General features: G+C 43.9%; 1 non-coding gene across 1 annotated transcript; it reads left to right on the top strand.

Annotated features, from left to right (window-relative positions):
* The first annotated feature begins 11,291 nt into the window (after nt 1–11,291).
* LOC147917754 (U6 spliceosomal RNA) lies at nt 11,292–11,398 on the top strand. The gene has a single exon (XR_015549316.1). It is a non-coding gene; the product is annotated as a U6 spliceosomal RNA (small nuclear RNA).
* Nucleotides 11,399–16,712: the final 5,314 nt, after the last annotated feature.

Genomic DNA, 16,712 nt, shown 5'->3' with positions numbered 1-16,712 from the left:
TGGAGCGGTGAGTTCTGTCTGTATATTTGTGAGGGCATATAATACAGTGTTCGAAAGCATGAATTACAAAGCCAGAGACCTGGGTTCAAGTTCCATCCCTGCCCCTTCCACCGCTGTGACTGGAGCTCTCCAAGCCTCAGCTTCCTCAACCATAAAGTGATGCTAATAGGAGAATCTAAGGATGAAGATTATTGTGAGGATTAAAGAAGACAAGAAGTGTAAAGCCTTATGGTGTAGCAGCTAGCACACAATGCTGCGCTCAGCATACTTGAGCCTGAGACAAAAGGAAAAATCAATACTACTGAGCCTGTCTTTATTTAAAACCTTGATATTTGCTCATCATAAATTTTTTGCATTCATTTTTATTTTTTTTAAATATTGCATTAAAGCATTACTTATCTTGATTACTGAGGGGTTTTTGGCATTGCTTAAATTTTGCACACTTGCCTAAGAACTCAGGAAATGTTTGTTGCCATCATTTTATCACCATCACACAATGACAGCACAACACGATTCAGCACTTAATTACCTAATGTCTCATATTAGTCATTATTCCAAGTGCTCATGTCCTGTTTTACCAAGTAATTTGTACACTCGTTAAGGACACAAATTATGACATATGTCTTTTATCTCTAAAACTGCTGAGTACATAAGAGATTCAAGTAAGTACTCGTCCAGTGATTGCTTGTAGCCCATGGTAGACAATTTGCCATTCCAGTGTTCTCTAATTGTTCCGTGTTTGAAGGTTTTGTTTCATGATCCTTGAGGGCAGAGATGACATCCGGTATTTATCCTATGCCATATCTGGCACAAAGCTGGGGGAACAGAATCAAAGAACTGGCAGGGACCTGTGAGTTGATCTAATCTCACCTGCTCACTTTATAAATAAATCATTTGATACCCAAAGAGGTTGCACAATGTGGCCGAACCAATCAGTGAGAGCACTGGGAGGAGAATTCAGGTGTCCTGGGCCCTTTCCACTTCAGCACTTTCAACATTTTCTTTTATCTCTCCATCCCCTTCAATATCAAGCACAGAGTTGTGCATGTAGAAAAAAATCAATAACCAATGTAGATTATTGATTTCTGGAACTTGAGTAATCTTTGCTTAAAGAGGGAGTAGGGAGTCATTGCCTGGAAAAGTGTATGTGTATTTACCAACTCTCCGTATCTCTTGGCTCAGTGCAGCAAGGTGGTTATAAGAACACTGGATTTGGAGTCAGACAGCTCTGAGTCAAGTCCAGGCTTCACTACTTCCTAGCTATGTGACCTTGGATGAAACTAAGTTTCTTAATTTAATTTTCTTCATCCAAAACATGAACATAATAATGGTACTTAACACAAAGAGTTGGGGAAAATTACACTGAATGAAAACATGTAAAGAGTATGGCAGACTGCCTAACACATAGTAAATGCTTAACAAATATTAGCAATTGTCCCTATTCTAAAAGCAAACCCTAAGAGTTAGGTGGGCTCTAAGGGCAGGTGCATAGAGTTATATATATATGGTTGTGTAATAGACCCACATTTTTATATTATGCTGGATAAAGATTGGGAATGAGAGCTAAATTATCAGTTAAGTATTGATGATCATGCTATATCTATCCTATGAAACCTCATAAATAACTCTAATACCCAATCTATTCTGTGGGATCTCAGGTTCATGTAACCATGACAGGGACCCCACCCGACCACCCACCAGCTGACTAGCTCCTGAAATCTTACAGATTTCCAAAAGCACCAGGCATGAAGGCCGATAGACTATAAAAGGGACCTGTCATAGACTCAAGAGTACCTAACTAAAAATCAGTTTTTAGTTCCATTTCAAGAGAAAATAAACTATATTAGTGAGGACGCCCAATTGATAAGCAGAAGCCCAGACAAATATAATAAGACACTCCATGACTTGCAAAGCCTGGTGCTAGAAACAATAGATCAAGTAGCTCAGGGAAACCAGTCCCACAATTGAGTTCACACAACACCTCACCTTCTAGTGTCTTTAGCCCCCAGCACAAACCAAAACTCTGAGCCCAGACTCATATGACTCCACAGGAAGGTATGAGGTAGAAGTCTGTGTGAAAAGTAGCCTGGTTTTTAGTACTTAAAACTTGGGGGGAAAGAAACAGCCTTGGATATCTCAAATTTCTAATCAAAGATCACAGTATTTTGCATTTTTGCGGCATCTTCATCCCAAAATTCTCAAACCACTTCAGCTTGTCTGGCATTAGCATCTCAGAGAAGCAGCTAAGAGTTCGCTGAGGCCACAAAACTTTAAAGAGCACTTATTACTTACAGCACTTTGGTAAGAAAAATGAGGGAAAAGACAAACACAACTGTTTATCATCCTGGGTCAAACCCTCCACTGGCAAACGGAAACTTCCTTTAAAATTCAAGGCTTTCCACGAGCAATGTGGTATCCTAAATTGGATCCTAAAACAGAAAAAAATGGACATTAGTGGAAGAACTGGTGAAATCCAAAGAGTCCATATTCGGTTAATAGTGTAACACCAAGGCTAATTTCTTAGTTTTGACAAATGCACCATGGTTACATTAGATGTTAACATTTGGGGAAACTGAGTGAACGATAGGTAGGACCTATGTATTTATCTCTGTAACTTTTCTATAAATCTAAAATTATTCCAGAGTTTATTCAAAATTTATTTTTAAAGTAGCAAAATAATAAAAATAATAAGTCAAGACTTCTTTACTGAAGAACCTTTGTTTGGTGGGTAGGAGGGGTGGGGATTATTATTCTCTCTCTCCAGTGAAAAGTATATTAAAAGGACAAAAATCTCCAGCCTTTTACTAGAGATCAGCCAAAAGATGGTGGCCAACTCCTTTTCTCTTTGAGGTAACATGTTGGCAAGGTAAAGAGAACTGGAAGCTCCAGGATTCGGGCTCTCCAGTCTGTAAAATGGAGATAATGATGTCTCTCTCAAGCGTCACTGTGGGGAATAAAGGACACAATGGATGTAGAGCACTTGACAAGCATCAGGAGCTGGGTAAGTGGCATTTTCCTTTGCTCCATCTTAGGACACCCCCACCAACAGCTCCTGTCAGCCACTCAGGGAAATGGGTAGAGGTGGTCCCTCTGGGTGGAAAGACGGCTCCTCTGTCTTGGCAGGTGGGGCTCCCTGTGTTCCTGGCCTCCTGAGGACCTGCTGGACGGTGAGCTGTGGTCTCTCAGCCCCACTTCTAGAGAGCAGCTTGCACCCTGCTGGGCTCCTGCCAACCCCTCTGGGGCAGCTCTGTCTTTGTACTACTTTTTAAAGAACAGCCCACTCATCATTCTGTGGGGATAAGCAAACAGAAAAACCTACCATTTACCCCTTACTTGACTGATTTACTTTTCAGTAGGAGTGAGAAGAGTAACAATGAGTCATGAGCTGAGGCTGGGGCCCAGCCCCTACCTCACAGAGTGGTACTGTGCAAAACCACACGGTGGCTCATTTCTAGAGCGACCTTTGCTCCCCTCGGCTTAGCCCAACTTGAAGTACATCCACACTGACTCATTGTCTTTTGCTTCAAGGAAACTCTTAAATTAACTAGACCTCTTCATTGTGTGACAGTGTCTGGTCTTGCAGATAGAGAATATTTGGTGAAAGTCCCAAGTTTTTATGTCCTACCTCCATAGGTCGTGAATTTCTTGAATAATCTCTGTTCCAAATATTCTGTCTTATTGATCCTAGAAACCATCCAAATGTCCCAGAAATTTAAAATGTTTTAGTATGTATTTTCTCCCAGACAACCTCGTCTACCTAAAGGTGGCCACACATTCTTGCCAGCCTGTTGGCTTTCTTCAGAAGTGGTCAGGGTGCCCATTGCGTGTGTGAGTACTGTCCAGGACATTTCTTACTCTTTTTGGCCTCTTAGCATCTGAATCCCCTTGCTATGTTTGGGGAGTCCCTCTCTCCGGGAGGCAGAGCTGGTGTCCCTCTACAGAGGCTAGCAATGAGAGATGTTTGCTTACTAGCCTCCCTTGTAGCTGGAGGCCTGGCCATGAACCAGTCTCCACCAATCAAATGTACCTAGTCTAGACTTTAAATTGGAAACTTGGTTGTTAGTACCATCAAGTGGATTCCGACTCCTAGCGCCCCTGTGCATAGCAGAGCGGAACCCTGCCCCGTCTTTTTGTGCCATCTTCTCACTTTCCAGCGCTATACCAGATGATGCTCCATTGCTATTCATAGGGTTTTCATGGCCAATTTTTTTGGAAGTGGGTGGCCAGGTTTTCTTCCTAGTCTGTTTTAGTCTGGAAGTTCCGCTGAAACCTGTTCACCACGGGTGACCCAGCTGGTATTTGAAATACTGATGGCATAGCTTTCAGCATCACAGCAACACACAGCTGCCACAGTATGACAACCACAGATGGGTGGTGTGGTTCCCTGACCGGGAAACAAACCCAGACCACAGCAATGAGAGCACCGAATCTTAACCACTAGACCACCAGGGCTGGCTAAAATTCGAAACTAGTCATACAAAAAAGTAGGGGTCACACAGAATTCTGGCAAAGGGGACAGCTCCATCCAGTTTACTGACATACCAGGCAGGGGCACATTCAGGGGCCGTTTCCAGCATTTATTGTTGGTGTGGCACGGGGACAAGCTGCAGGATCTGTTCTCAGCAGGAGCAGCACTGGATCTTCACCAGATCAGTTCTGCAGCATATTTTGAATATCTTCCCTGGCCACGTAGCCCCTGAGCCTGGCCCTTTGACCTTTCTGGAAATTCTACAAGCCAGGGCCCACTTCACAGGTGGCCCCATATAGTCACACAGTGTCCCAGGCTCAGCATGGTCCTGTACTTGTTTTAATGCTTTGCTGTCCATCTTCCAATTCTTTAAATTTTTGACCAAGAGGCCTCACATTTTCATTTTGCACTGGACTCTGCAATTATGTAGCCAGTCCTGTGAGCTAGCTAGTGTGCTTTAGGTCAAGGAGTTCTTAACCTTTTGTGCGCCACGGAGCCCTTGAAGTACCTTTGCACCTATGAAGCACATAAAGAGTGTTTTTAAATGCACAAAATAAAATACATAGGAAGCCAATTATATTGAAATATAGTTAAATTATTTTTTTAAATAATATGATATATATTACCTTATCATGATATATGATAGCATAACATGTGCTTTTTTATTAGTGCATTAAATGAATCTAGTGGCAGGTCTAATAACTGCTATTATTGCAATGAGCATAAACAATATTTTGGAATGTCTGCAACAATTGGAATGTGACTTGAAAATATCTATGATTTCTAAAGGTGGTAAAGTCACAGGTACCTGGATTGTTGTCTACATTCGTAACTTCAGGAAATGCTAAATTCAGTGAAAGATTATTAAAATAAACACAAAAGTGATCCATCCAAGTCACAGAGCCCCTAAATTTTAATTAAAATTTAATTTAATTTTAAAACAATTAATTAAAATTTAATTTAAATAAATTCCTTCTCTGCTTCAATTACCCAAAGCTGTTATTTTGTTGCTTACACAACAGAAGCCTGTACGATACAGGTACCCAGTGTGCCCCAGGCTCCAGGACCAGCCCTGGGTATGCCAGGGTTCTCCACGGAAGACAAGCAAACACAGTACTCACGGTGGCCCCGGGCGAGTCGAAGATGTATCCAACACATCTCTGCCCTCAGTTGTTAGGACCATCCAGGAGAAAGTGTCAATGATGACACTCCAGGACACTGTCTGGAAAACATGTGACAAGCCTTACGTGTGTGGTATAAACCAAGTGATCTAGATGGCTGAGCAAGAGGAGATCTCTTCTGGCAGGGAAGATGAACTGTTAACAGTGGTTCTACATTATGAGAAGGGAAACAAGACACACAGCTGTGTAATCGTTGCTCCAGAATGATTGATGAGTCCCCTTCCTCAATTTCCCAAATCCCAATCCAGGATTCTTTGTTCTAGCCTAGATCACCTCTCCAGTATTTCAACATGATCTTGTTTTTTGCCGATGTCAAAGGAAATATGAAAACATATGTCCACATGTACTATTCTCTTGTTCCCCTTCCACGCTGCCTTTTGGGAGGGGGGGACTAGAAAGCCCTTTGAAGCAAAGAGAATATTTATCTTTTGGACACACTCGAGAAGCCTGGGTTTGTTTAGCAAAAGTAGAAAACAATCCATTTGCGGATATCCTGAACTTTTTAAAGTTGTTTCATATCCATTATTACACTGGAGTTCTGGGCATATATATACATACATATATATATATGTATGTATATATGTATATATTTTTGGTGAGGAAGATCGTCCCTGAGCTAACATCTGTTGTCAATCTTCCTCATTTTGCTTGAAGAAGATTGTCCCTGAGCTAACATCCGTGCCAATCTTCCTCTACTTTGTATATGGGAGAGCGCCACAGCGTGGCTTGATGAGCAGTACGTAGGCCCACGCCCAGGATCCGAACCCACAAACCCCGGACCACCAAAGCAGAGCACGTAAATTTAACCACTATGCCACCAGGCCAGCCCCAGACATATATTATTATCACTATTTTATAGATGAGGAAACCGAGGGTCAGAGAGGTTATGACTTGCTCAAGGTCACAGAACAAGGAAGAAAAACCAAGGTTTCTTGCCTCTTAGCTCAGTTCCCTTTCCTCTGCCTACATCTCTCCTATGAGCAGATCATAAAAAAAGAGGAGCTATCTCTGAAAGGGAAGTACATTCATGCAGATCTTCTAAAAACCAAGATACCCACACCCCAAATTTTGAAGAGCAGGTGTCAGCTAAGAGAGGAGAGGCTCAAAAGAAAACACAGGTCATTGAGTCCTCCGGCCTTGAACAGGATTTAACTGGGGCCCCTGACACAGGACAGAATTCACTTGGCTGGTGACCAGCACCAGAGTCCCTCCCATTCCTGCCTGGGAGTTATGCTCATTACAACAGCAGCAGCAGGAAGAGGGTTTCACGAACATAAAAATAAACAAACTTTCTATTTTTAGCATGGCTGCATCTGTGAGAACTTCATTATTTGCTTTTTAGCTGCAGCATTCTGAGGGAGGAGAAGCAAGGGTGGAGAGGGTGGGGGACGAGGACAACTAGGGACACTCACCCTGGGAGCCAAATTTTCCATTGCTGAGCCTACTTACACACAGGCCACAGACACCAATGTCCAGCCTGGAAGTCTCTGGAGTCTACAGGTCTGGAAAAACTGAAGAGCGTCAGCCAGGAAGCTGGCCCATGACTGGGCTCTTCTCTGGCCGTATATAGAAATAAATAATCTTTTACCCACATGGTTTTCAGAGCCACTGAAAACTGTGTTGCCTAGCGACTCCATCAGAGGGGTGAAAGATAAGCTTGTCCGTAGAGACCTTCCGCTTCACTTAGGCTCTAGTCAGAACCTGTGTGAAGCTAGCAGGAACTCAGATCCAGCATCTTCCAGGCTCCAACTCCGTGTTGAGAATTCTCAATAGCCCTGCAGCGTTTTCTCCGGCCCAGCCCTGGCTGACAGCTGGCAACATCAGGAATTTGAGAGAGGACAACCCCCGTGCTGGAGGTGGGGAACACAGGAGCTGTGGTTCCTCCTTTCTGCTTGCCGGGAACAGGACTCGACATTGTGAGAAGAGAGTTCCAAGGCCGCCACAGAGGAGGAGCAGAAAGATCCTTTTCTTATGAATATCACAGTGGCTTTAGGAAGTGTACACCTGATCTGATTTCAGAAATGCCTCTGTAGCTGTGTCTTACTCTGACCTCATGTCCCCTTTAATTAAGTTCCTTTCCCCTCTCGTGTCCCTTTTCTTGCATAGTTCCAGCTGTATTTTCCGTTCTTTGTGAGGAGACAGAATTGCAGACCCCAAAGCAGTCCTGAGGAAGGAAAGAACCTGGTGCTTCGGGGGCTTACGGGAGATAAGTGCATGCGGAAGGGCGTCACACTCTTCCACATCTTCCATGCTTGGAGAAAGCCTCCGCAACTCCCCAGATGTGGCCTTACAGCCGAGGGTCTTCATTCACTGGCAAATGTTTTCTGAGCACCTCACTGCACCCTCCCTGCTCACATGGAGTTGCAGTTCAGTGTGGGGAGCAAAGAAACAGGCGATCGCATGACTGTGGGGCGGGCTCTAGGATAGGTGAGCGCAGAGTCCTGCGGGAATACAAAGGACTGGCTTCTACCTCAGTTTTGAGGAGTCAAGATCTTTTCAGAGGAGATGGTGGCTGAGCTGGAACCCAGGCAGGCAGAGATTGGGTAAGGGTAAGAGTTTCTCCTCAAATGCTCCCGTGTAAGAGTAGCTCTCAAATGATAATATGGCAAGAGAACATAGCAGGGCTAAACTATACAAGAACTTAAACCCAGCACCCCAAAGATAGTTGATTTCTACCTGCCAATAACATTTTATGTTACCCAATAACATTATTGAGCAAACCAATTGCTGTTGAATCATAAGGAAAAAGACAGCATCGTAATCTATTTGAACATGAATTTCCACAGCTAACAACGTAAGCCCTAGAATCTTGGGATTGGACAAAATGGGCTACTAAATCTTCTCACCAGGTGTAGCAATTCCTTCTACAGCAGCCTTGCCAGGTGGTCATGGCCTCTGCTGGAATTGTCCAGTGATGGAGAGCTCTCCACTGACCCAGGCAACGAGTTGCTCAGTTAGTTAGTTTTAAAGACAGGAGCTAGAGTATCTAGTGGCCTCCTATCAGGCTGGAGTTTCTAACTGCAGTCTTCCAGCCTGTCCACACTCCAATAAATGCTAGGAAAGGCCACCAGATTAACTTTCTTTGAGAGTGGTCAGTCCATTGTTCAAAATCTGCAGTGACCCCAACTACTGACATACAAATTCTAATCTCCTTCTAAAAGACTGGAATAGCCCATATCAAAATGTAATGTTGGTTATCTTTGGTCACCAGGTTTATGGATGATATTTTGTTTTTCTCCTTCATACTTTTGAGTCTTTCCCTAATTTTTTGCATTACAGAGAAAGAGAGAGATTGAGAAAGTATCGTCAAATAATTAATGTTATCTACAAAAAAAGTCCTACCTGTTTATTTATTTCTTCTCCACACCTTTGTTCACGTTGTGCCCAACCTGGAAACGTTTCACTCTCTTTCTCCATCCTCAAATTCTTCTGTACCTCCTAGATTCTGGCCAACCCATCTCCCTCAGGAAGTTAGGTTCCAGCCCTTGCCCTTAAATCCAAATTACAAAATTTAGCACTTCATTAAAAGTAATTTTCTACTATTTGCTAATCCTTTCATGAGTCAGCTCCACATTAGACTGTAAATTCCTTAAGGGCCACATCATAGTGCCTACCTAGCACAACGCAGAGGTTATTGTATATTCTCCATAAATATTCACTAGTGGACAGATGAAATTCCATTGGGTTGTATTTATTAGCTCAGCTGGTTAGAGCACAGCTCTAATAAGTTTCGTGTCATTTGATCCCATGCTTCTCAAGCTGGGGTGCCCACATCCCTGGAGGTATATGGAAAAGTATGCCAAGTGTATACGAAGCCACAAGATATTAAATAATGTCTTCCTACAGCAACGATTTCCTACCCTTTAGAGATACTCTGGTGGAAAAGTTTGAGAAGCGCTTTCATAGCCCATGTTTCTCTAAGTGCAGGAATTCCCTCCAAGGCTGATATCCAGATTCTGCTTGAGTTTATCAGTTCAGGCTTTGCTTCTAGAAACTTTCAGATGACCAATAGGTCTACACCACCAAGAGACGTTCCTGGGATGCATCATTCATCCTGCATACAACAACCTAGATCCCACTGGTCTAGGAGCCAGAACACCTTGGTTCTAGTTCAATTATGCAACTACTGTGGACAACAAGCCTCTTGAAGCCCTTCTCATCTACACTGCCTTCCTAATAAAGGCTGGGTTAAATTAAATAATATATGGGAAAAGTCTTTATAAACTGAAAATGATGTGCAAGCTCCAGATATTATCATTGTTGCTATCATCCCAGAATGAGTTAATTAGATTGTGCCCCACAGATACAGATGCTGCTTTCCAAACCTATTCAGTTGACTAAGGTGGGTAGCAGTGAAGCTCCAAATGCAGAAAGTTCTGGGTTGAAACCTGACCCTAGGATAAGCTCTACAGACTAGAGTCTCATCCATTTTTTTATATCTCATGTTTTGCATAGTACTAAGAACACATATGTGCTGAATAAATGTGTTTCTAACTATTGGTTGGAATCTCTGCCTGCCATCTACCTGATCTTTGACAAATTTTTAAATTTTCCAAATCTCGGTCTCCTCATCTATTAGATTGATATGATAGTGTCTCGTAGTGTTGTTAGAAATGTAAAGGCAATGTGCATAAACTGCTTAGCACAGTGCCCAAAACAAGAAAGAAAGAAGTCAACGGTAGTTAAAACAGAGAGAGGGGGTAAGTGTATTTCTGCAACTAGGTAAATGAAGGCTACTCCATTATTTTATCTTTACGTCAGCCCTTCCTTTTACCTGTTATGAAAGAGCCAATCTAGAGAGAGGAAGTTTGATTGTGGCAACACTGATGTTCTGAGTCACTGAACTAGTTAAGGAAGCATATTTCAAAGGCATCGTCATTGTGTGGGCCCTCCGGGCAAGACAAATAAACCATTTCAGGCTTCACAAAAACTCCTGGCAGAATGAATGTGCTGGGCAGGGCAAGCTGGGGCTTCCCAGGCATCTCTCTGACAAAGTGACAAGAAATGTTTTACCTAGTCCATGTAAATGCTATGTGAAACCCACACCATGGACTCACTCAATAAATCGAAAAGTAAACCCATCCCCAAGGGAAGAGCAGAAGACAACGGGAACCACAAAGACAGGCAAAATGAGAACTCTGTGGGGCTCTCCTCCTGCCCTGAGACCCCTGCCAGGAAAATGGAATCCGGAGGCCCACTGTTTACATTTAAACAAAGCCAGTGCTGAATCCCAACAAAGGGGCCTGAACAGTAGTGCTGGCCAGTTTACAACTTCCAGCTGTAGGAAGAGCTTTCAAGACACAACTCTGGGACCTGTGGCCAGAAACAGAAAATGAAAACTGAGCCTTTCATAACCCATAGGTATAAACAATGGACCACCAGCCCCACTACTGGAAGGTGTAGGGTGAGGTGTACTATCTCTAGAACCTACAGGAGCACTAAAGAAAACACGAAGCACATGGAGGGGGGACATGGATGTGTAGGCAAACATGTGGATTACTAGAGGAGACATCCAAGAGTTTCCTAAACTTCCGCCAAGGCCACGATTGGGAGCCACAGTCCATAAATGTAACATTTTTCCTGGCATCCTGGATGCAGCATAGAAGACATTTTGGATGTTGCATTAAAAAGAGTTCCTTGGGGTGCTCGCTTCGGCAGCACATATACTAAAATTGGAACAATACAGAGAAGATTAGCATGACCCCTGCGCAAGGATGACACGCAAATTCGTGAAGTGTTCCATATTTTTTACTACAAAGCAATAGTAAACAAAACAGCATGGTACTGGTACAAAAACAGACACACAGATCAATGGAACAGAATTCAAAGCCCAGAAATAAAACCACACATATACGGACAGCTAATTTTCGACAAAGGAGCTAAGAACATACAACGGAGAAAGGAAAGTCTCTTCAATAAATGGTGTTGGGAAAACTGGACAGCCACATGCAAAAGAATGAAAGTGGACCATCTGCTATCGCCATTCACAAAAATTAACTCAAAATGGATCAAAGACCTGAAGGTGAGACCTGAAACTATAAAACTCATAGAAGAAAATATAAGCAACACACTATTTGACATTGGTCATAAAGGAATCTTTTCGGATGACATGCCTACCCAGACTAGGGAAACTAAAGAAAAAATAAACAAGTGGGTCTTTATCAGATTAAAGAGCTTCTACATGACAAACGAAACCAGAATCAAGATGAACAGGCAACCCACCAGCCGGGAGAGAATATTTGCAAAACATACATCTGACAAGGGGTTGATCTCCATAATATATAAAGAACTCACACAACTGAACAACAAAAAAACAAACAACCCAATCAAAAAGTGGGCAGAGGAAATGAACAGACACTTCCCCAAAGAAGATATACAGATGGTCAATAGGCACATGAAAAGATGTTCAACATCATTAATCATCAGGGAAATGCAAATCAAAACAACACTAAGATATCACCTCACACCCATTAGAATGGCTATAATCACCAAGACAAAAAACAACAAACGTTGGAGAGGACGTGGAGAAACAGGAACCCTCATACACTGCTGGTGGGAATGCAAACTGGTGCAGCCTCTGTGGAAAACGGTATGGAGATTCCTCAAAGAATTAAAAATAGAGATGCCCTATGATCCAGCCATCCCACTACTGGGAATCTATCCAACGAACCTGAAATCAACAATCCAAAGAGGCTTATGCACCCCTATGTTCATTGCAGCATTATTCACCATAGCCAAGAAGTGGAAGCAACCTAAGTGTCCCTCGACTGACGATTGGATCAAGAAAACGTGGTATATATATACAATGGAATACTACTGAGCCATAAAAAAAGACAAAATCCTCCCATTTGCAACAACATGGATGGGCTTGGAGGGTATTATGTTAAGTGAAGTAAGCCAGAAAGAGAAAGACAAACACTGTATGATCTCACTCATATGTGGAATATAAACCAACACATGGACAGAGAAAACTGTGTTGTGGTTACCAGGGGCAATGGGGGTGGGGGGTGGGCACAAGGGGTGAAGGGAGACATATATATGGTGATGGGCAAACAAAAATGTACAACCCAAAATTTCACAATGTTAAAAACTATTAAAACATCAATAAAAAAAAAAAAGTTCCTTGGGGCCAGCCTGTGGCCTAGTGGTTAAGTTCAGGGCACTTGGCTTTGGCAACCTGGGTTCAGTTCCTGGGCATGGACCTACACTGCTTGGCAGCAGCCATGCTGTGGCAGCGACCCACATACAAAATAGAGGAAGACTGGCACATATGTTAGTTCAGGGCAAATCTTCCTCAGCCAAAAAAAGGAGCTCCTCAAAAAAGTATATTGTCACTGCTCTTTTCAGAGGAGCTTTCATAATTAGAGTAATTTGTGCCAGAATTAGACAGTTTAGGAGGGAAAGTCTCAACAGAAATCTAATTGCAAGAGATAAATATAATAATTGGTATGAAAACAGGCTCTCAGAATCTGTTTAGAAGTCTGAAGCCAAAATGAAAAAGCAATGCATTTTAAAAGGGTTGTAAGGGGTGGGAGGGGTGGGGGCAGAGGAAATAATTTCTTAGAATGGCTATAATTAAAGCTGGAAAACTCACTGTTTTTTGGGTAACCTGCTAAAACAGAACATGCGTGAGACTAAAAAGAAAAGACAGTATCTGCAGAAAATACTTGGCTAAGGTAAAAAGTACAAGGTTTTTCTACCTTCATGAGATGAAGGCCACAGGGTCTACAGAATTACGAAGGTGGTGTTGGTGATGCCCACTGGCTCAAATCCAAGCTCTGTGGAGGCCGTGACTCTCGTCCACAAAGACCCCCACACAGGCACAGCGTAAGGGCCTGAACTCCCGACAACATGGAGTATATCTCAGCTTTCTGCAGCTCTCCTTTATGGCTCTGCCATTCACACATCTGTCCAAACCCTTCTGGAATCCATTTCTGTTGCCAGCTTGTGCCACCTCTGGGAGATAATCCATTCCATAAATTCCTTACCTGCCGCGTGGTGTAGTATTTCCAGTGACTTGTTCTGAACTTGCCTCCTTCGTGGTTCCAAGGTTCTGCTGTCTTTTAGGATCTGATGAACAAGTCTGTGCTCATCTTATCCACACCATTTATAGGCTGATCATTTCCTCCTCACAGCCTGTGCCTTGTCAGCAGCCCTACTGACTTCTTGTTGGTTTCTCAGAGCACCCAGGCTGCCTACAAGGGACTTTCTGTGGCCCCGTTTATGCTTCTAGACTCTCACCCAGGTGTTGCAGGCAAGAATGAACCATAGCTTTAGGTGAGAGTAAGATAATGTTCTCAATTTAACATTTCCCATACATGAAGAATATGCCCATTTTGGGGAAGCACTGTCCTGGGTGTAAACAGGCTGTATTTGAACTTCTTCTAGACTCAGGGAGTTTGCAAGCTGATGGGAAAGTGTCTGCAGGCAGCACAAGGATTGATGCTGGCCAGTAGTGCAAGTCAACCTGTCTGAAACAGGGCACTGCCCAGAGGGAAAACCCAGGGTAGTCAGGCCTCGCCTTCATAGCAGGCCACGGTTCTGTAATAAATACCCCATCGATTCTCACAGCACTCTGAGAGGGAAGCAACCTCTTTTGTGCCCAGCATACTGATGTGAAACCAGAGCTCAGCAGCAGCTAAAGTTAGGAAGGGGTAGTCACTCATATTTCCAGTCTCAGTTCCCAAATCTGCTTTTTTTTTTTTAATTAGATGTTAATACTCCGTTTCACTCCTTTTAGAGCCCATTAATCTCTTGACCACCTTCAAATGTCTTTACTGAAAACATGAAAAATAATGAGGATTAAGCAAAATGTAACAGCACTGTGGTTGCCTGGGGCCATTCATGAGTTCATCAGAGTTGGGATTTCATGCCAAGAATATAAAATGGTAGGTGGTGCTCCAACCTGCTTTTTCGTAAGAGATGCATCATCCACCCAGAGTGAGAACATCCTGGCTGGATGCCCTCTCCTTTACTTCTGCCATCTTCCTAGTAGTATCAGTCCCTCAGTAGACTTTGCAGCCTTGGCAATCCAGTGTGAGCAAATCTGCCATCTTGCTCACCTATGAGTCACTGATGTCTCTGCCACAGAAGCTGTTGGCTTTCGTCAGTTACCAACTTAGACATCATAGAGATAGCACCTTACGGGTAGGCCTCTGATTTTCTTTCTACTGTTGATAGCCGTGTCCATGAAGCCCTGATCTCAAGTCAATTGCCTCAGTTTCTCTCATTTAGTTTCTTCCTGTTTTCTCTTAAAAGCAAACCTAAATAATTGTCACTTAGCCACAGCCAATCTGTAATGTTGCTCTCAATTTCCACGAAAGTATTTTCTGTAGCCTTCCCTCAATAGGCCTCATTCCAGGCCTGAACAGTACCCCTGTTCAAGCGTGCAATTCCTCCACAGAAGGCAATTTCTTTCTCTACTTGATGATATAGTGCTAAAAGGATGGACTGGGGAGTTGGAAACACTTGGACTCAAATCTGGGCTCCAGCATTTATTAGTTATGTGACTTTGAGGAAGTTACTTAACTTCTCTGAACCTCAGTTTCTTCATCTGTAAAACAAGGCTAATACTACATCTCATAAACGTGAAAGACTGAATGATATGTTATGTGTAAAGCTCCTGACACAGTGTCTAGTATCCTTCCTTGACATGGAAGCAAATATTCCAAATATCCCAAATCCTTAGGCCAGCATTCAAGGCCTCACTGCCAGCCCCTCACGCCTGTGTTCCTCAATGCTCTCTTAGACTCTATACTCCGGCTTTAAGCTCCAGGAGTGTTAGAGGAACCAACTCTACATAGGTGAACAATCATAGGTTCAAAGTGTGATTACAGATTGAGCTTTTCCCAGCTTGGTAACACATTCTGGACACTTCCAAGCAGTCTTTCAAGCCCAATCTTCCAATCTCTATTGCCCCTACCCAACTACTTGTTAGCCCACCTGCTTCTGGGACACACCTTCCCCCTTTTTCTTGTTCAAATCCAGACTGAGTTCACTCCACCTGGATTTCTGGGAAGAGGGTCTCATCTAATCTCCTTCCTTTGGAAGAAAACTGGTTTTTTTCTCTTTCCTAAATCATCTTTGGCATTTCTGACTGGAGGTCTGGGTGTTCTCTTTGGCCTTTCAGCTCAGATCCATTTGGTTTCTCCCGCACTAACAGAAAGGGATCTCTCGTGCCTCAGTGAAAACAGTTGGCTGCACCAGTCATTTTAATGTCCATACGCAGAAGCCAAAGGACACCAGCACTCAAACACGGTAGGGGGAGGGCAGGACCTGGCTCAGCACCTGGCACCTGGTTCCTGGGTACCTGGGCACCTGGGTACCTGGTAAATACAATCAAGAGGGCAGCATCTCAGGTCCATGTCACGGAAGGACTTCCCAAGACGACTCTGAGGCGGCCCCTCCAGGGCCAGGTCCCTGCATCGCCCCCCTCCCACCCACAGAAACCTTGGAGACATTGAACGAGCTCCCTGCCCTGGGGCATCAGAAGCTCTGTGTCTGGAGTCCTGCAGCCAACTTTGGCGCAGGCCTTTCATTTTCTAGCGTTCCAGGGTCTGGAGACCCCACCCATGGAGATCTGAATAACAAGTGGACTGAGGGCAACTGAGGCTGAGAGGGGAAGAACCTCTGAGAAGTTTTTGAAGGCAGTCTCCCCCTCCGTCTCTGCTTCTGACGGCTCCCGATGGGGCATACTTTTCCTCAACGCCTTCAGTGAGTAGCACAAAGGCTTTTCGGAGGTGTTGCTAGAGGAGCCGGTCATTTTTGTCGTCCAGATAAGGCGTTGGAGCCTTCACCCGGTCTGCCCTATGGCCTCCCTCTCCAACGCCTCCCACCCCCTCTCCAAGAAGGCTGCTCCATGAGGCAGCACTGGGCTGTTTTCACTTAAGCCGAATTTCCCCCGAAGTATGTCTCAAGTCCCTGGGAACTTTTCTGCGTTTGTGAAACGGCTGGGGACCGGCTCCGCAGGCGAGCAGCGCGGCTGTCCTGCAGGAGGCGTGTCCCGGGACGGAGGGGCACCAACACGTAACGGGGGGGCGGGGAGGGGATAACTGGCGGGAAGA

This window comes from Ceratotherium simum, chromosome 2 (genome assembly GCF_057802395.1).
Source record: "Ceratotherium simum simum isolate JZ-2026a chromosome 2, ASM5780239v1, whole genome shotgun sequence".
NCBI lineage: Eukaryota > Metazoa > Chordata > Mammalia > Perissodactyla > Rhinocerotidae > Ceratotherium > Ceratotherium simum.
This window is presented reverse-complemented; position numbering and strand designations above follow the sequence as displayed.